The sequence below is a fragment of the Triticum aestivum genome, chromosome 1B (genome assembly GCF_018294505.1).
Source record: "Triticum aestivum cultivar Chinese Spring chromosome 1B, IWGSC CS RefSeq v2.1, whole genome shotgun sequence".
NCBI classification, from domain to species: Eukaryota; Viridiplantae; Streptophyta; class Magnoliopsida; order Poales; family Poaceae; genus Triticum; species Triticum aestivum.
The window spans coordinates 650,100,554-650,122,802 of record NC_057795.1 but is presented as its reverse complement, the minus strand read 5'-3'; positions in this window follow the sequence as shown (position 1 = coordinate 650,122,802).

Below are 22,249 nucleotides of genomic sequence, written 5' to 3'. Positions count from 1 at the left end.
AAGATGGTTAAGTTTTCTAAACCATAGACATGTGTTGTCATTTGATGAACGGGATCACATCATTAAAGAATGATGTGATGGACAAGATCCATCTGTTAGCTTAACATAATGATCGTTTAGTTTTATTGCTATTGCTTTCTTCATGACTTATATATATTCCTCTGACTATAAGATTATGCAACTCCCGAATACCGGAGGAACACTTTGTGTGCTATCAAACATCACAACATAACTGGGTGATTATAAAAATGCTCTATAGGTGTCTCTGAAGGTGTTTGTTGAGTTGGCAGGATTTGTCACTCCGTGTATCGGAGAGGTATCTCTGGGCCCTCTCGGTAATGCACATCACTATAAGCCTTGTAAGCAATATAATTAATGAGTTAGTTACGGGATGATGCATTACGAAACAAGTAAAGAGACTTGCCAGTAACAAGATTGAACTAGGTATTAGGATACTGACGATCGAATCTCGGGCAAGTAACATACCGATGACAAAAGGAATGACGTATGTTGTTATGCGGTTTGACCGATAAAGATCTTCGTAGAATATGTAGGAACCAATATGAGCATCCAGGTTCCGCTATTGGTTATTGACCGGAGATGTGTCTCGATCATGTCTACATAGTTCGCCAACCTGTAGGGTCCACACGCTTAACGTTTGATGACGATTTGTATTATAAGTTATGTGTTTTGGTGACCGAAGTTTGTTCAGAGTCCCGGATGAGATAACGGACATGACGAGGAGTCTTGAAATGGTCGAGAGGTAAAGATTCATATATTGGAAGGTAGTATTCGATCATCGGAATGGTTCCGAATAATTATGGTATTTTACTGAAGTACCGAGGGTTTATCGGAACCCCCCGGGGAAGTGTTGGGCCAACATGGGCCTAAGGGAGAGAGATGGAAGCCCACGGGGGTTGGCCGCACGCCCCCTCCTATGGAGTCCTAATAGGACAAGGAGGAGGGGGCGGCTCCCCCCTTTCCTTTCCCTCTCCCTCTCCTTCCTATTCCCTCCGGTGGAAGAAAGGAAAGGGGGGGGGGGGGCGAATCCTACTTGTACTAGGAGTCCAAGTAGGACCCACCATGGCGCGCCCCTCCTGGCCGCTGGCCTCTCTCCCCCCTCCTTTATATACGTGGGCGTGGGGCACCACAAAGGCACACCAAGAAATCTCTTAGCTGTGTACGGTGCCCCCCTCCACGGTTTACTCCTCCGGTCATAGCGTCGTAGTGCTTAGGTGAAGCCCTGCGCGAATCACATCACCATTACCGTCGCCACACCGTCGTGCTGATGGAACTCTCCCTCAATCCTCTACTGGATCAAGAGTTTGAGGGACGTCATTGAGCTAAACATGTGCTGAACACGGAGGTGTCGTACGTTCGGTACTTGGATCGATTGGATCATGAAGACATCCGACTACATCAACCGCATTAATCTAACGCTTCTGCTTTCGGTCTACGAGGGTACGTGGACACACTCTCCCTATCTCATTGCTATGCATCTCCTAGATAGATCTTGCATGATTGTAGGAAATTTTTTGAAATTACATGCTACGTTCCCCAATAGTGGTATCAGAGCCAGGTCTATGCGTAGATGATATGCACGAGTAGAACACAAAGAGTTGGGGGCGATAATAGTCATACTGCTTATCACCAACGTCTTACTTTGATTCGGCGGTATTGTTGGATGAAGTGGCCCGGACCAACATTACATGACCGCGTTCATGAGACTGGTTCTACCGACGTGCTTCATGCACAGCTGGCTAGTGGGTGTCAGTTTGTCCAACTTTAGTTGAATCGAGTTTAACTACGACCGGTCCTTGTTGAAGGTTAAAATAGAACACTTGACAAAAAATCAGTGTGATTTTGATGTGTAGGTAAGAACGGTTCTTGCTAGAAGCCCGTAGCAGCCACGTAAAACTTGCAACAACAAAGTAGAGGACGTCTAACTTGTTTTTGCAGGGCATGTTGTGATGTGATATGGTTAAGACGTGATGAGATATAAATTGTTGTATGAGATGATCATGTTTTGTAGAAGTTATCGGCAATTGGCAGGAGCCTTATGGTTGTCACTTTATTGTATGAAATGCAATCGCCATGTAATTGCTTTACTTTATCACTAAGTGGTAGCGATAGTCGTGGAAGCAATAGTTGGTGAGACAACAACGATGCTATGATGGAGACCAAGGTGTCAAGCCGGTGACGATAGAGATCATGACGGTGCTTTGGAGATGGAGATCAAAGGCACAAGATGATGATGGCCATATCATGTCACATATTTTGATTGCATGTGATGTTTATCCTTTATGCATCTTATTTTGCTTAGTAGGGCGGTAGCATTATAAGATGATCCCTCACTAAATTTCAAGGTACAAGTGTTCTCCCTGAGTATGCACCATTGCTACAGTTCGTCATGCCGAGACACCACATGATGATCGGGTGTGATAAGCTCACGTTCACATATAACGGGTGCAAACCAGTTTTGCACGTACAGAATACTCGGGTTAAACTTGACGAGCCTAGCATATGCAGATATGGCCTCGGAACACTGAGACCGAAAGGTCGAACATGAATCATATAGTAGATATGATCAACATAGTGATGTTCACCATTGAAAACTACTCCATCTCACGTGATGATCGGACATGGTTTAGTTGATATGGATCACGTGATCATTTAGATGACTGGAGGGATGTCTATCTAAGTGGGGGTTCTTAAGTAATATGATTAATTGAACTTTAATTTATCTTGAACTTAGTACCTGATAGTTTTTTGCATATCTATGTTATTGTAGATCAATGGCCCGTGCTACCGTTCCCTTGAATTTTAATGCGTTCCTAGAGAAAGCTAAGTTGAAAAATGATGGTAGCAACTACACGGACTGGGTCCGTAACTTGAGGATTATCCTCATTGCTGCACAGAAGAATTACATCCTGGAAGCACCGCTAGGTGCAAGACCCGCTACAAGAGCAACTCCGGATGTTATGAACGTCTGGCAGAGCAAAGCTGATGACTACTCGATAGTTCAGTGTGCCATCCTTTACGGCTTAGAATCGGTACTACAAAGATGTTTTGAACGTCATGGAGCATAGGAGATGTTCCAGGAGTTGAAGTTAATATTTCAAGCAAATGGCCGAGTTGAGAGATATGAAGTCTCCAACAAGTTCTATAGCTGCAAAATGGAGGAGAATAGTTCTGTCAGTGAACACATACTCAAAATGTCTGGGTAACCACAACCACTTGACTCAGCTGGGAGTTAATCTCCCTGATAATAGTGTCATTGGCAGAGTTCTTGAATCACTGAAACCAAGATATAAAGGCTTCGTGATGAACTATAATATGCAAGGGATGGAAAAGACAATTCTCGAGATCTTCGCGATGCTAAAGGCTGCGGAGGTAGAAATCAAGAACGAGCATCAAGTGTTGATGGTTAACAAGACCACTAGTTTCAAGAAAAAAGGAATAAGCCCTAGAGGCAATAATGAAGTTGTTATTTATATTTCCATATATCATGATAAATGTTTATTATTCATGCTAAAACTGTATTAACCGGAACCTTAGTACATGTGTGAATACATAGATAAAACACAGTGTCCCTAGTATGCCTCTACTTGACTAGCTCGTTATCAAAGATGGTTAAGTTTCCAAAACCATAGACATGTGTTGTCCTTTGACAAGACCCATCCGTTAACCTAGCATAATGATCGTTTAGTTTTATTGCTATTGCTTTCTTCATGACTTATACATATTCCTCTAACTATGGGATTATGCAACTCCCGAATATCGGAGGAACACTTTGTGTGCTATCAAACTTCACAACGTAACTGGGTGATTATAAAGATGCTCTACAGGTGTCTCCGAAGGTGTTTGTTGAGTTGGCATAGATCAAGATTAGGATTTGTCACTTCGTGTATCGGAGAGGTATCTCTGGGCCCTCTTGGTAATGCACATCACTATAAGCCTTGCAAGCAATATCACGAATGAGTTAGCTACGGGATGATGCATTACGGAACGAGTAAAGAGACTTGCCGGTAACAAGATTGAACTAGGTATGAGGATACCGACGATCGAATCTCGGGCAAGTAACATACCGATGACAAAGGGAATGGCATGTGTTGTTATGCGGTTTGACCGATAAAGATCTTCGTAGAATATGTAGGAACCAATATGAGCATCCAGGTTCCGCTATTGGCTATTGACCGGAGATGTGTCTCGGTCATGTCTACATAGTTCTTGAACCCATAGGGTCTGCACGCTTAACGTTCGATGACGATTTGTATTATGAGTTATGTGTTTTGGTGACCGAAGTTTGTTCGGAGTCCTAGATGAGATCACTGACATGACGAGGAGTCTCGAAATGGCCGACAGGTGAAGATTCATATATTGGAAGGTAGTATTCGGTCATCGGAATGGTTCCGAGTAATTCGGGTATTTTACCGGAGTACCGAGGGGTTACCGGAACCCCCTAGGGGAGTGTTGGGCCAACATGGGCCTAAGGGAGAGAGAGGGAAGCCCACGGGGGTTGGCCGCGTGCCCCCCTCCTAGGGAGTCCAAATAGGACAAGGAGGAGGGGCGGCTTCCCCCTTCCCTTTCCCTCTCCCTCTCCTTCCTATTCCCTCTGGTGGAAGAAAGGAAAAGGGGGGGGGGCGAATCCTACTTGGACTAGGAGTCCAAGTAGGAGTCCCCCCATGGCGCGCCCCTCTTGGCCGCCGGCCTCTCTCCCCCGTTCTTTATATACTTGGGTGGGGGGCACCCCAAAGGCACACCAAGAATTCTCTTAGTCGTGTGTGGTGCCCCCCTCCACAGTTTACTCCTCCGATCATAGCGTCGTAGTGCTTAGGCGAAGACCTGCGCGGATCACAGCACCATCACCGTCGCCACACTGTCGTGCTGATGGAACTCTCCCTCAACCCTCTGTTAGATTAAGAGTTCGAGGGATGTCATCGAGCTGAACGTGTGCTGAACACAGAGGTGCCGTACATTCAGTACTTAGATCGGTTGGATCGTGAAGACGTTTGAGTACATCAACCGCGTTAATCTAACGCCTCCACTTTCGGTCTACGAGGGTACATGGACACACTCTCCCTGTCTCGTTGCTCTGCATCTCCTAGATAGATCTTGCCTAATCGTAGGATTTTTTTTGAAATTGCATGCTACGTTCCCCAACACTTTGCCCATTGCCCCGCGGATGCCATTGATGATGTGATCCAGACACACGCTCGCGTCTATATGTGGTACATTGTCTCGAGGATTTTGTTTCCTGACTCCATGGGCAAGAACGTTCCATGGATGTGGCTGAAGGCATTGACCGTCTTCGATAGCAGATGGAGCTGGGGTTCGGCGACTCTTTCCTACTTGTACCAACAGGTAGTTGGTTTGTTTTGTTATCAACTCATTTCTTCATTAACAATGCAACCTTGCTGTCAAGTTAACATTGTTTTCTTTCATATGTAGCCGAACGATGCGTGTTGCAGGATCATAGATAGGGCAGGCATTGGTGGTAATATGCTTCTACTTTCTGTATGGAGCTAGGAGTGTCTGCCTGTTGGACGCCCAAAGAGCGTCAAGTTTAATCCTTGGGATGAAGATGACGAATTACGGTGCCCCACTTGGGCTTACAAGTGGGATGTGGTTTCCGAGATGACGAACGATGTCAATCTCATGTACCAAAAGTACATTGCCTAGTTGGACACGTTTATGCCTGAGCAGGTAATGAGGACATTACTTCAGTCATTTCTCATGCTTGCCTGAATAATTGTCATCAATGTTTCGTTGTTGTTCTATTTCATAGGTGCAATGGCAGCCATATGGCGCCAATGACAAAGTAGGGTACACTCCAGAGTTTGCCATCAACCCGATGTGCTTGCGGGATAGGGATCTTTGGCTCATGCAGTGCCCACTGATATGCAACTGGGCGGTTGAGCTTCACTTGCCACATCATGTGTAGCGTCAGTTTGGTCTGTTCCAGCCTCACCCGCCGGATTGGATGGACACGGACAAAGCACTTCATAGGTAAGAGAGCATGAACTATATTAACTAAGCATCGCCACTCCTTGATTGTGCTAATGTTTGGTTTTCTACCATGCAGGTTGGACAGGAGAAAGCAGCGGAAGATAAAGGACTGGGACAAGCATCATGCTTCGTATGTTACCCGCTTCCATCTTTGTGTGGAACAAGCTCGTAACAGTGCACACGCCCAGCTTCCTGAGCATAGCTCACTTGCTTTCGATAACTACCTACGATGGCTTCTTGAAAATACTCGAGTTGAGATATGCCCACTGGCATACAATGAGGATATTCTTGAAGAACCCATAAACTTTGAGGATCTATCGAAGGGGAAGTACAACAAAGATGTCACGGAAGGGCTAGGAGTCCCTGCTATTCCGGTGATTAACTATGTGGTAAAGTGTTCCCTTCTTTACTTTCCCATTTGTCGTATTACACATGTTTGAATGGCTAATGTGTTACTTCGTTCTCATCTGCAGCGTAACCAGATCAAGAAATCAGCTGATGAAAGCGAGTCTATTCTGGAGAAGACATCGGTTGGAGAAGGCAATGATGAAGGTCCACTACGGAAATTTCTCCAGGTACATAACACACTCATGTGCCCATGTTACATATCTTCTGGAGTTTGGTATCTTATACACTTGTTCATGTTACAGCACCAGGCCCAGAAGTTAAGGCGGTTATCGAACCTTCTCGGTTTCCATGACCCAGAATATGATGAACCATCTGCCTCTAGGTCTGGTACACCATCATTCCCCTTATCTCACCATGAGGGGGACGATGTGAGTTCTTCACATGCTTATCTGGATGATGAGGGTGCGGTCACCCAAGAGGTATGACTAATCTTTTAGATATAATTCTCACTTGATTACGACGCCGGTCTTTACCATATTGTTTGATTGTGTGATAGGCTGATGAGATTGATGATGACATTACTTTGGTGGACACTCAAGTTTGGTCTGCATACATGTTCGAGCGTAGGCAGCCCATACGCTGGTATACGCCCACCGACTTTGACAACAGAGGCAACCCAAAGGTGGTCGCAGGGAGCTCACGGATGGCGAGCTTGGATGATAAGGTGGAGGAGGAAGTGGAGGCAGAGGAGGCTCGTCCTGGCAGGAGGAAGAAGATTTCCAGCAAGCGTGGCACCAGGAGCACGCGTGCAAGGCATTAGTGCTTGTCATTTTTATTATGAAACTGCACTTGTCGCCGTTTCATTTGGTTGATGAACTTGTGAGGTTATGTGATGTGTTCGTGAACACTTAGTAGTGTGGTACTTGTGTTTGCAAACTTGTAGTACTGTTTGAATTATCCTAAATGATGTGATGTTGAAGTTATTACTTGTGTTTGTTCAGTTTCTGCAGTTTACAGCACTGCACTATAATTTTGAATTGAAATTGCTGCCAAAAGAGCTTCTGTTTCTACAGTTAACAGTAGTGCAGCGCCCAGGCGTCAAGCGCTGCACTGTACTGTGCAGCGCCCAACGGTCAGGCATCACACAGTATAGTGCAGCGCCCAGGCCTCAGGCGCTGCACATCTGGATGTGGATCCCGAGAGCAACAGAAGCTTTGCAGCAACATTTCTTGCCAAAAAAATTCTAAGTTAGTGTAAGGCGATGTACTATACTGTGTGACGCCTAACTGTTGGGCGCTGCATAGTATAGTGCAGCGCCTGAGACATGGGCGTTGCAGTGCTATTAGCTGCAAAATTGCAGAAACAGAAGCGCTTTTGGTAGCACTTTCAATTCACTTGAACATCACAACACTTATATTAACTTGAACTACACAGCAATTTGAACAAACACAAGTAATATGCCGATGAGTTCATCACTTAGGACAATTCAAACATTATTACAACTTCGCAAACACAAGTAGCACACTACTAAGAGTTCACCAACATATCACATAACCTCACAAGTTCACAACATATTCATTACAAATGACAAATTTAGGCCTACTACGACATAGTTGACGACAAATAGCTTCTTGCCCTAGAAGATAGTTCATGACAAATACGGCATGGATGCATCCGGTTCCATGACGAGTGCACTGAAGCAAAGTCCCTACTGAGTCGAGCGAGGCCATTTCCCCTTCTTGTCATGTGCCTCATCCTCCTCTTGCGCCTTGCGAGCCTTTGCAAGCTTTCTTGCCTTGTCCTTCTCATGAGCAAGTTTCGCTTGGCGTGCCCTCTCTTCCTCTCGTTTCTTCCGCTCCATCCTCTCCTTTTGACGACGCTCTTCCTCCAAGCCTCTTCAAACCGTCGCTGGCGCCTAAGACAATCTTGATATTGGTCCTTTTGGACATCTTCTGGCACTTCATGATCTATCCACGTGACATACTTGCATAGAGGAGGCGGTGACTGCATACAAAATTTTTGTTAGTGCTGACACACATTTGAGAATAACATTTTACTTCTCTAGCTTACCGGTGGTTGGTCATAGGCGTTAGTTGGAAGCGCACGATCATAAGCATAGTTGGGGCATACAAAAAATCTCCTCCCTTCCGTCCAACACTTCTTTCGGTTGGTGGACACCTTCACTTTGCAAACACCTCTACACCAACATTGCGGGATGTTGACATCTTTCTCCTTCACCTTGTCCAAAGATGCGTCCTCCCACTTGTTCGGCATGTCCTCTTGGTTCATAAGAAGGTCACGGTCCTTGTCCCTTCTTCTTCCTCCTCTCTTCTTCTTCCTCCTCCCACCACCCCAACATCTCACCTCCCCCCTCTGTGTCCTCCACCCCCTTCATTGTTGCTTTGTTGGGTTGGGATGACGCCATACCTAGGAAAATGGCAACATAATAGTTAGTCACACAATGCAACATGACAACACAAACATTGAGCCAAATAACAAGATAATAGTAAGTCACATACGACAATGGTCCATTGAGCCAAGAAAACATTCCTCCACTACGGCCGCCGCCAAGGCCAAGATCACCACCACGACCATAGCCACCACCAAGGCCTAGGCCATCACCACGACCTAGACCACCACCATGGCCTAGACCACCACCACAGCCAAGACCATCACCACGGCCTAGACCCACTAGTAGAAAAGGGGGCAATGGTCCAGGCAGGGCCAGCCCATTAGTCCTGGTTCAGTCCAGAACCGGGACCAATGGGGGCATTGGACCCGGTTTGTGAGCCCCGGGGGCCGGTCGGGCCACGTGGGCCATTGGTCCCGGTTCGTCTGGACCTTTTGATCCCGGTTGGTGGGACGAACCGGGACCAATGGTCCTCGCTCCTGGCCCACCACTATTGGTCCCGGTTGGAGGCATGAACCGGGAGGAAAGGCCGCCCATTAGTCCCGGTTCATACCACCAACCGGGACTAAAGGGTTGGTCCTCGTTGCGGTCAGAGTTTAGTCCCACCTCGCCAACCGAAGGGGGCTCACACCGGTTTATAAGCCCCTCCCTCTTTGCCTTATTGAGCTCCTCTCAAAATGAAAATAGATGCCCTTATAGAGGGAATTTGACCTAAATTCATACTAAATTTCTCTGAAGTTAGTAGAAATTTATTATGAATTTAGGTTGAATTTTCTCTATAAGCGCATCTATGCTCATTTTCTTAGTAAAGTTAATCACAACTTTTTTTCTTCTATTTATTTCTGAGTAGTTTTTTATATAGTTTTTTTTTCTGTTCTGCTATATTTTTTCTTTTTATTTCTGAGTTGTAATAAGTCATTAAAAATAAGCATCTATGCTCATTTTTTAGTAAAGTTAATCACAACTATTTTTTCTTCTATTTATTTTTGAGCTGTAATAAGTCATCAAAAATAAGCATCTATGCTCATTTTTTTAGTAAAGTTAATCAAAACTATTTTTTGTTTTATTTATTTCTGAGTAGTTTTTTATATAGTTTTTTTCTTTTGTGCTACATTTCTTTTTTTCTATTTATTTCTGAGTGGTAATAAGTCATTAAAAATAAGCATCTATGCTCATTTTTTTAGTAAAGTTAATCACAACTACTTTTTCTTCTATTTATTTCTGAGTAATTTTTTATATAGTTTTTTTTCTTTTCTGCTATATATATATATATTTTCTATTTATTTCTGAGTTGTAAAAAGTCATTAAAAATAAAAAAGAGGCGCAATGCTCGTTAATTTGCTTCAAGCCTTTCGGAATAGTGTCAACTGCACTGCACATAGCTACGTGCAGTCTACCCTATTCCACAAGGCTTGAAGCTAACCAACGTGCAGGTGAGCATTGAGCCTCTTCTTCATCGTCTCTGCACTCAGGGCTTATAAACAGCTGCGAGTGCCTCTCGCTTGGCGAGGTGGGACTAAAAAACAGCTGCAGAAAGAATCAACTAAAAAACAGCTACAGAAAATAAATAAGTAATTAGACGGGCCCATTGGTACCGGTTGGTGGCGCCAACCGAGACCAATGCCTCTCTTTAGTCCCGGTTGGTGGCTCAAACAGGGACCAATGCCCATCTTTAGTCCCGGTTGGCGGCACCAACAGGGACCAAAGGTATTTGTTTCCCGCCCTTTGGGCTGTTGAAAAGAGGCCTTTGGTCCCGGTTGGTGCCACCAACCGAGACTAAAGGGGGCATTGGTCCCGGTTTGTGCCGCGAACCGGGACCAAAGCCTTTGCTATATAATTAGCACTTAGGAAAATTTTAGAACCGCATCCCCACTTTGATCTCTCCTCCTCCTCTCCCGACGCCGCGCGCCGTCCCCTGTCGCCACCTCGCTGTCGCCGCCCTGCCCTGCCCCGATGTTGTCGCCGCCCCGCCCCGCCCTGCCGTGCGCCCCGACGTCACCGCCCCGCCCCGCGTCGCCCCGACGCCATCGCCGCGCCGCGCCGCACCTCGCCGTCACCGTCGCCGTTGCCGTGAGCAACTTTTTATGATTTTTGTTAGATTTTTTTAGATTTTTTTGTAGTTCATAGATTTTTTTGTTAGATTAGATGTGTAGTAATTTAGATATGTAGTTCATAGTATGTTAACTTAGATTGTGTAATTAATTTGTTCGTATTGTGTTAGATTTTTTTCTGTTAATAGATTTTTTTGTGATATTATTGTTGAATATATATGCATGTTTGGTGATATTATTGTTAATATATTTTTTGGTGATATTTAGATTGTGTAATTAATTTTGTTCATAGAATTTTAATGATTTTTTTGTTCATAGTATTTAGAAAAAGGAAAAAATAAGAAGAGAAAGTGTTTAATATAATTAGTTAGAAAAATACTAGTTTATTTTTAGTAAGTACTATTTTATTTTTTTTGTAGTAAGTGCTTCATATATAGTTGAACTAGCTAGTTGATTTAATAAACTAATTTATTTTACTATATATAGAAGTAGTTTGTTTTTAGTAAGTACTACTTTATTTATTTATAGTAAGTGCTTAGTAGTTGAACTAGATAGTTGATTTAATTAATAAAACTACTTGACTATATATAGAAGTAGTTCCCGCATCGACGTCGGCGATGCCTATCCCGCATCCTCGTCGTCGTCGACTCGGCGGTGGAGGCCTGCTTGATCAGGGCCATGTTCGGGACTAGGCTCCGCTGGGCTGTTATTGGGAGGTGCTACCTTTCGGGGGACGTAGGTTGGTGAGGAGGCAGTCCGTTGTTGACCTGATCCTTATTTGGTGGCGGTCGTGTGGGCCAGTGACGGTGCTGAGACTTCCGGACACCGCGGAGGTGGTACGTCACCGTGTCAGCGAGGAGGACGAGCACGTCCGTCGCTACATGGTTGCATTGGAGGGCAGGTTAGAACAATACCTGGCAGCTTCTTCAGGGATCTCACTGGAGTTATGATCATGTGATGGTTCCTTATCTTTGGGTGTCCACCGCCCGCGACGATACCCGTCGGGCGCTACGGTTCTAGTTGTATTAGTGATGCTATATTAGTGATAATATTCGATGATGTACGGACACCAAGAGATGATGTACTTTTGCTTATAATTATTGAATGCATGCTAATTTGGATACTACTTTATTTTATGATTTGGTTTTGCTTATTGAATGATCATATTGGATAAGTTCTCCTTCATTCCCGTGTGCTAGACAATTTGGTGTAATAATGCACTCGGGAATGAAAGGAGGAGCTACGTACATCACCGATAGTTAACTCGTGATTAATAATAATGATCTAGTTTAATATTTGAATTATGAACATAGGCCGGAAATGTCGTACTCGGACGACGAAAACCGCCCGGGGGAGTGCAACTGGTGCCACGACGACCGAGGTATGTGCGACAGGTTCATTGAGCTGGACGAAGATTGGCGCTTCAGCATTAAGCTCGAGGAGACCTTCAATGTTCATACAGTACGCAACGACGACAATAGTTTTTTTCGTAATTAAGCATGACTTCAACTATTTTAACGTGTATTTTTCATCTTTTCCAATTCGACTAGCTTATCCCATGCTTTGCAAGACGCTATGTCTTGGAGAGGATGGGTTTTGAAGACCATGAAAGTATGGAAACCAAAAAAATTATCCTAAGTACCCATCATGGTGTGGATTTTCAAGTAAACTTGTACAATACTCAGAGTGTAACCCATTTTGGTTGCAAAAATGGGAAGCACTTTGCAAGATGTATGGTTTTGATGAGGGTATGCTTGTCACTATGGATCTTGGTGATCCTACAATCAAGCAAGAGAGACCTTCAATTTGCGTCCTTGTGGATACACCTCCAATTCTTCCCCCATGTGAGCTTAACATAGTTATTAAGTAATTTATATTGTTTATTTCAAAATAGTTGACAACTTATTTCCATTGACAGCTTATTTTCATTCTTCTAAGAATGTGCGGAAGATGGTAGACATAACCTACTACATCGAAGGCTCCGAATTAACTTATCAGGAGAAAAATCATCTGGTCGCATTTTGTACTGATCTTGAGAATTACAATATCGACAATCAAACTCCTCAACATTATGGTCAATACGTGCCACTAGTGCACGTGTTGAACTACAGTAACTACCATGGAGATACCCTGGTAAGATTTTTTTACTATTACGACATCCGTGCATCTTTTTGCACACTTCTACAACTAGTACATCATTGCTAACTACGAAGTTATTACTATGTTTTTCAACAGATAATACCGAATGATTGTGTGCCTCATCTGATGTATACGCACGGTACCCTTCATGTTTTGAACACACAACTAGGTCTTCCTACGAATCTCAACTGTCCATACCGGGTTTCTAAAAGAAGTGGAGACATCACAATCAAAGAATGGAAAAAATGTATGGACAGTCGTAAGGAGCTTCTTGGAAGCAAAAAGCAGCGAAGGGCAAGAATTGGAGACAGGATGATCGCCATTCTTCATAATGGAGAGTCAGGGTCTATATTGTTTTATGCTATTTTACCTTAAGGGTGTTTAGGTCCTACCTGATACTGATGATCATGTGCTAAGAACAATTATGTAGGGTTGGGTTTGATGACTATGAGGATGATGATCGTATGACTTATTATTAATAACGAGTAGAAGTTGTATGATGATGCATGATTAGTAGGACTTGTTATTATATATGATGATGTATGATGCGAGCATGCATGAGTTATTATATCAACGGGTGAAATGAACATATATAGCAGCAGCGTTGGTAAACCAAGGAGGAAGGTATAAGAGAGGACACTTCTCTCTATTAGCTAGCTAATAACAACCTAAAAATAACCCCCAAGACCCCTAAAGCAGCCACTTTTCTAAAAAAACATGGACTTTTGGTCCCGGTTGGTGCCACCAGCCGGGACCAAAGGCCCCCCCTGACTGGGCTCAGGGCATAGGCCACGTGGAGGCACATTGGTCCCGGTTCGTGTTTGAACCGGGACTAATGAGTGGAGGTATTAGTAACGACCCATTAGTCCCGGTTCATGAACCGGGACTAAAGGCCCTTACGAACCGGGACTAATAGGTTTTTTCCTACTAGTGACCATCACCACGGCCAAGACCATCACCACGGCCTCTACCACCACCACGGCCAAGACCATCACCACGGCCTCTTCTAAGACCTAGTTGACTCCCTCTTTGTTGCCTAGTTCCTTGTTGGCTTGGTTGATTTGATTGGTTTGGCACTTGGGCACTTGTTTGACTTGGTTGGCTACTCCTTGGTTGACTTGGTTGGATACCATTTGCTTGGCTTGTGCTTGCATCATTTTTATTTGATCTCTTTCTTGGTTCGGGACAAGTTCTTGTGTTGTGTCCCCCATGATTGCACTCCCCACAATGGGATTGCTCACGAGGCTCTTGGATGGCTGGTGCCAGATTCTCAACCGCCACTACGGCCCCATCCGTCCATGTCACCTCTAAGATGCTTTGTCTTACGTCTTCCTTGTCTAATGACCTTCAATTCCGGGTCTGGCCATAGTTGAACTCCATGATACTCCGGCCATTGTGATTGGTCCAAGTATGGCTGAAACCGGGGAGCCCATGTATTCTTTACCGTCATGATTGAGAACTCAGACTCCCGCACGATAAGAGGGTGATTGACGTCCACATTCCTAACACGGGATGTGTACAACAAGTGCGAGCATGGGAGATGAAGCAACGATGGCCTCGCCTCATGCAAGTACAATCACACCGTGTTAGGGAGACCTTGGAAGCCCGGCCTCCGTGTTGGTGGCCATTGTTCGTGGTTCCCCCAGGCTCTTTCACTTCAAACATCCAATCGTTGTCGTCATATAGTACAACTTCTTGGGAGTCTGCCTTCCGTGATTGAAATTCCATCCATTGTTCAACCTTTGGTGGGAAATTGTACTTGTGCCTTTCCTTGTTCTCACCAGCAATCTGCTTATCCATCTCCATTGAGAAATTTAAAAAGTGCAAGTTCAACTTGTTAAATGTGTATTTAAATATTGACGTCACGGGAAATGCACGTACACCCTTGAGCACCTTATTGAAGCATTTTGCCATGTTGCTTGTCATTTGACCGTACCTCCGGCCATCTTCATTGAAAGCACGTGCCCACTTATCCCTTTCTACAATGTTCCTATTGAGTAAGTTAAGACCACCGGGGTCAAGTTTCTTGTGTGTGAGCAATGCATTGTACAAGTTGGTGAACCGCCTATTGGAGAAAGTGAGACAACAATCTTGAAGATCATCGGCCAACTCCTTGATACCACATGCCCTATAAAAGTTTGCACAAAAGTGCCTCATGCACCATTGATGGTGCAACTTTTCATGACCGGGAATGTCAACCACCACCGCGTTTAGAATTCCTGGATGGCGATCCGATATGACACAAATTTCCCTTTCAGCGGGTAATACCCTTGTTCTTAATTGACGCAAGAACCACTCCTAGTTATCATTGTTCTCCACCTCAACCAAAGAGAAAGCCAAAGGCAACACCCAGTTATTGGCATCACTTGCTATTGCAACCAAAATAATGCCCTTGTATTGTCCGGTCAAGAACGTGCCAACAATGGCGATGACAGGCTGACAATGCTCAAAAGCCCTCACGCATTGCTCAAAGGCCCAAAATGCATGGCCAAATACTCGGACGATCCTCCCATTGTGAATCAATGTTTGGTGCCCATGAGGCTCGACCACGTAAACCATGCTTGGGTTTGTGGCAGCCCTAGCTAACAACAACCTAGGGAGCCGGTTGTATGATTCCTCCCAATTGCCATATAACATCTTGAATGCGGCTTGCTTCGCCTTCCATGCCTTGCCGTACTTGACCTTGTAATGAAAGATGGCTTTCACAAGGTCAATGACACTCTTAGTGCTCATTGTTGGAAGTGTGGATATTTGGTTGGAAAGCCTGTAAGCGATGAACTCGGACGTGAGTTGTTTGTGTTGTTGGTACACAAGCTCGCCATCCACATTCTTGTTCCGGCACATGTGAATTGGTAGACAACTCACTATGCGCCAAGTGGAACCTCCTTTCCATGGCCTTGCACGCACAATCCATGGACATCTTGGCACTTCACATTTAACCGTGTAACACACATTGACGTCCGAGTTGGCCATTCTATGTGGACGATAATGCGTAACCGAGTAGTTGTCGAGCCACATCTTCAATTCCAAGAAGGAATCAAACTCACAACCGGGAAATATCCCGTTCTTGCCATCTTCCAAATCACGGTGAGAACTTGGCCTAGCTCCAAGAGATATACATTTGCCACCATCTACAACGGCTTCATCCGTGAGACTAAGATCCTTGAACAATGGTGCGTTGTCATCTCGCTGGAATACCTTCTTAAATGCTTCGGCCTCCTTTGGCGTGAACCCCTCCTCATCAACTTCTTCATCGGGACCATCATCATCCGAGTCTGATGCATATGAATGGGAAAAAGGGATGGAATGGTCCATTATCTCTTGCACATGATATTGGTCGAGATCACCCACATTGTTGTCATGGAGATCAACTTCGCTGTCATCCTCCTCGTACTCATCATTATCCTCTTGAAAAGCTTCATTTTGGTTGTTTGAAATCGGGCTCAATGTTGACCAAACTTGTTGCGTCAAATGTGGTTCACTCATTTGATCTTGATTCATGGGTGGGAGAGTACTATCAACCAACGGGGAGGGGTTCCAGTTCAAGTCCAAATGCAAACTAGACTCAACCTTCTTGGAGGCAAATAACTCAAGAGCCTTGTCTAGAGATTCGGCAACCGTCTCCTTGTATGCAACCCAATGTTGCTCGGAGTTCACATGCATTGTCTTCCAACGAATGTGCATTCCAAAACCAACATTATGACTTCCCTCGAACTCAGCAACGTCACTTGGGTCCATCCAATTCAAATCCTTCCTCACTTGTTCCAAGACATCCGCATAGCTAGGACTACTCTCAAACACCATGTGAAGCTCATCCGGGTCCGACTCAACATTGCCCTTCAAAAAGGCCTCTTTATCCACATGATGAACATAAACACATGTTCTTCCCATCCCAACAATAATAAAAAAACACATATACCAAGTAAGTACTTAACCGAATATTTGCACAAAATACATAAGCCCTAACATAAATATGAAACAATAACCCTAACCCCCACTTAACAATAACCACAACCCTAACAATAGCATAATCCTAACCCCAACATAAAAACACACATAACCCTAACCCTAGCATAGTATGAAGCCTAACCCTACCAAATTAGCAAAAAAACATAACATGTTTCAACACAAATTTCCAAATCCAAGCCAAAACTAGGGTTATGTGTGTTTGAGCAAATGTGACAATTCCTACGGATGAAAAAAGGGGATCAAAGGAGATTACCTTAAGGGAGGGGTTAGCTTCAAAATCCACGGACAAATACTCAAGATTTGCAAGATTTGAGAAGGATTTGAGAGAGGGGAGAGGGGGACGCTTAGCTTCAGGTTGTGGGTGGGGTGGGGGTGTGTGGGGTGGGGGTGGGTGGGGTGAGGGGGTGGGGCCAGCCTAAGTGACAAACAGACGGTGTAGCGCCTAAGGGCCGGGCGCTGCACATTACATGTGTGGCGCCCAAGCGATAGGCGCTGCACATTACACTGTGTGGCACCTAGTGGTTAGGTAGTGCACTGCTGGTTGTGGGGCCGTGCCTGACCCCGGGCTGCCACGCTGGCCGGGGGTGTGACGCCTAAGGCAAAGGCGCTGCATAGTAGGGTGCAGCGCCTGGCTGTCGGGCGCCACATGAAAGGGTCGGCAGCGTGAATATTTTTGAAAGCAGTTCAAATTTTGAATTGTTTTAGTCCACAGGTCAAATATGTGTTTTTTGCCCAGCAGGTGAGCGCTGGGATATTCTCCCCTGGTCCAGGTAGCTCAGCCTGCTTGTCGGGCAACAGAGAACGCCATCTCTTCACCAATCGGCAAGGTCGCCGGCCACCATATGACCTGCATGCCAGAGACCAGATGTGCCATTTCAGTTGTTACAGATACTCCACAACGTCGCTGCAGAAATTATATTGATAGCCAACATTTCTCTTATTTCACCCAAAGACCGGCGGCACTTTGAAAACCACCTGATATTCTCTCTTCAAAATCAGATCTAATATCCGTATGAGAGATGCTAGACAGCTCATTGAACATATAAACCCTCAAGAACTGCTAGGCAGGACCAAGCCCTCCACGTCGCCCCTAATTCGCGATGAACAGTACTGCTGCCATTGAACATATAAACCCTCAAGAACTGCTAGGCAGGACCAAGCCCTCCACGTCGCCCCTAATTCGCGATGAACAGTACTGCTGCCACCGCCTGTAAATTATGTGCCCTGCCGAGGGCATTTTGATCTTTTTACATGCAGGGGTATAAATCGCAACCACTCCCGTGGAGAAACCCTCGCCGCCTCCCGTCCCACTCGCCTCCTCCTCCTCGTCGCCCTCCTCTCTCTCTCTCTCTCTCCGCCCGCCGCACGCCCCCGAGATCCCCAAGATCTGCGCCACTATGCCGCCTCCTCCTCCCCTCCACTTCTCTCCTCCTCTGACCCCCGTGCATGGTCGTCGTCGCTCGTCTCTTCCTCCCCCGTGTCCATCCCAGCAACAACAAGCATCTTACTGCTCTACGTGTTGCCAGATCCCTTTCCCATGTGCTAGGCCGCCCGTCACCATGGGAAGTTCACGACAATGACGGATGTCCATGTGGATGATCTACTCCTAGCAGCGCCCCTAATCTGTAACATTTTTTTGACCCATATTGAGAGGTTGCAAGTGTGCACAATATATGTTTGTGTAAATGCCCGAATGAAAAGACTACTCGGGGAAGATGCAGATGTGTGTGCATATTTCTTTTGTTTGCAGAGGTGTCCTTTATTATGGTACTCAACTGCTATTCCAAGAAGCAGGTAACTCTTTCCCGCTTGTTCTTTGATTTTTCTGCTCAATGCATGCTTTAGTTTATGTTTCTTGGTGTGCAATGTGCTCAATCTATCTTTTTTTTACCAATTTTGGTTGATGGTCGATCGAGAGGTGGTAGATACAGATGCAAAAAGAGAGGTGCATATTTGAGACCTTGCTTACTATAGAAAATAACTCTATATGTTATGCTTCAAGGAAATAATGTGCATAATTAGGTCTGGTGCTTTTAACTGAACATGTTGATATGGACATTGCTTCCTTCGTGCTTCACCGGCGTTGATGCCACAAACCACAAGTTGCTCCATCTTGTGATAATGTTTTTGGATTTAGCTTGTAAAGGACAATTGATCTTCTTCATTGGTTGTAGCTATCTAAGGTAGATGAGGATGAATGAAGGATTTGGCCAGGAACTCAATCAGACCATTGGATTGAAGCTGTAGGTATACTTTGGCTGCTTTTCCTGTCCTTTTTGTTCCTCTTTTCATGTGTGTGTAAGATGTTCTCTCGCCTTTTTTTGGCTTTAGAGCCTCAAATATTATAAGCATATGTTGCCGATTAGTAGGTAATGAATTGACAATATTTTGATCTATATTGACTCTCATTCTCTATTTTTAGGGGACAATGCAAAGATATGAAGGGATGGCCTTTCGTTCAGAACATGGTCTTTTGTTTGAAAGGGTCTAGCTTTTACTGTGAACTAATTCTCATGATCTTATTTTGGAGTGATGGATTATTACATATATTAGGTACTTTACTACTTATCATGATTCTATTTTGGAGTGTTAGAAATCATTTTTTGGTCTCCTGTCATGTCGTCTCAGATTATAATTTTGGTGTTCTGGTGCGCAGTGGTCGAATTCGGTGGCGTCGGATGCTGGTAGGTCACGGGGTTAGAGAAAAGGAACCTGACACAGTGTTCTAAACAGGCGGTCATGGTCATTGACCAGGTGTCGAAGGGCTTGGTGGCAATTCTCACGGAGTAAGAATATGCCTGCAAGCGCTCATTTCTCATATGCCTGCCCACTCCTCCCTTTCATGAAGCTTTCTTTTATTTCTCTAAAATTTCTCTGAATTTGCAATGTGTGGCTCTGAGAAAGACATAAGAGGAATAAGTTATGGCAAGGTTTTGGTGAAGAGCATTATTTCCCTACCTTGTGACAATTTTGGTCCTCTGACATGGATTTCATGATTTGTGGTTACTGGTAAATATATGACGTTGGCAATTGATCTCTTTGTGATTGTTTGTGCGTCTGGTATGCTATTTCAGTTTAGATTCTTCACCATCATTGAAGTTCCATGGATCATTGAGCCTTAGTTTCTTCAAACCAGCCTTGCGATCTCCATGTTTCTTCTGAAAATTGAATCACATTACCATTTCTTCTTCTGAAAATTTTATATTCAAGATTACAAATTTGGCAGGTAACACTTCAACTCTAACTATATGTACTGCCATTGGTTATCTAATATATTTTCATGCATTCTATGCCTGAGCTGTTCTTCCTCTATTCTTTCCATTTGTGTTGCAGAGGCTGTCGCTCGCAAACCCTAGGCCTCGTTCCAGCTGGGCTTGGTCGGCCTCCTCGAGGGGTATAGCTGCGCTCCGGTGTCGACTCCTCGACCAATGACGCTCCCTCCCAACCCTCCTCTTCATGCCTGCACCAATCTTCACTGTCGCTTGACGACATGGAGGTGAACACCGCTGCAACCATGGTGGCGCCCTCTCTGACCAAGGTGCTCTCATGTCACATCTTTTTTCTCGCGTCATGTACATGCTTGGAAGACGAGTGCAAGCCTTGCTTGCCAAAACCATTAATTAACCGGTCACCATTTCCATCAAATTTCATCAGGGATTGCCACGCCGAGAAAAGAAAGGAAGATTCGCAACAAAACTGTATGTGGACCGCTCCATTACTATTTCTGCTAGAAATTCTGATGTAAAAAAAAGGGCAGCCCGGTGCATGTAGCTCCCGCTTGCGCAGGGTCCAGGGAAGGGTCCGACCATTTTGGGTCTATAGTACGCAGCTTTTCCCTATATTTCTGTAAGAGGCTGTTTCCAGGACTTGAACCCATGACCTCATGGTCACAAGGCAGCAGCTTTGCCTCTGCTAGAAATTCTGATGTATACGTATAAAATCTGTTAGGTGTGCGCCACATGCCGACTTGAGTAGATCAGATCAGTTGCCTAAGTAGATGAGTTTTCATACACCAATTTGATTTGCTGCTTGACCATGCCTTTGGCCAACACGCGTACAAGCTAGCTCTGCTTGACCATGCCTTTGGCCAACACGCGTACAAGCTAGCTACTAGATCAACTGATTGATTGTTCTGGTGCAGCACACCACACACCAAGTAAAGGAAGCTCCATACCAAGTTTATACAGACTGCTCCTTTATAATTTCTGCTCTAATTTTAAGGTATGTATACACTCCGTGTTAGGTGTATGCTGCTTGCCTGAGAAGGAGCTACCAAACAATCATGCTTTATATTTGGGGCGTGCAAGCTGGAAAGATCATTGGAAATTGATCCTATCAAAGGTAGTCATTCATTCCATGAAAGTGAAAGCTTGGGTGTAGCTACCAAAGTTCCATTGAAGAAAACGATATTGTACTTATAATGTATTACACTTGATTGAAACAGTTTACTTATTTGTTGCATGCCACACCAACATTTTATTCCTGTAGGTAAAAATAAGAAGATGAGTGGTGATGTGTGTCACCCCAGTTAGTTTTTCCCCAGATTTCTTTGATATACTGAAATGCTTATATTCATTACTTTGTGCGACTTTGAAGGAAGGTGCAATCTCCAGCCTGAAGGAATGGCTGATTGATTCAGCTATAGGAAGCAATCCTGTTCTGCTATTGATTGATGGAATCATATTTATGCAAGGGCAAGACTACACATGAGGCTGTCAAGCACACACATACCGAAGGAACTCTGGACATGTTAGTTTTATTTTTCCGTATGCTTTTAGATGGTTCAACCTTTCATTAATGAATTGATTGTTGCAAATCCGTACTCAAGAGCGCCTTCTAGAGATGCTGTATATATTTTAGTTTTTTAGTGTCCCACCCAGTAGCTCCCTCCGATATTGTCTTTACATTATTATTCTCTGTGAAATACCACTTTTAGCTTTCCTGGCACATCGTCTTGCTCTGTAAAAAAATAGATAAAAGTACCATTAATCCACAAGATTGATCCATTCATATGGGGTAGCGTCAGCGGATCAATCAATGGTAAATAAAGGCATATTGTATTTTCTTTCAAAAAATCATCGAGGAAAACATAGAGCTTTATGTTCGATTATGTTGACACCCCTGAACCCAAACCCTAAGCCGAATCAGGCGAGCTCTCGTTGCCGGATCGCTGGCCGGTTGGCCGCCAGGTCAGTTCCGCACTGCCGCCAGCAACCGCCGTCCGTTGGATTCGGGTGTGACGTTGGCTGGGAACCGTAAGGTGTTTGTCTGACGTGCCGTCCACGCCGGGGGGGGGGGGGGGGGGGGGGTCGGTTAACTCCAG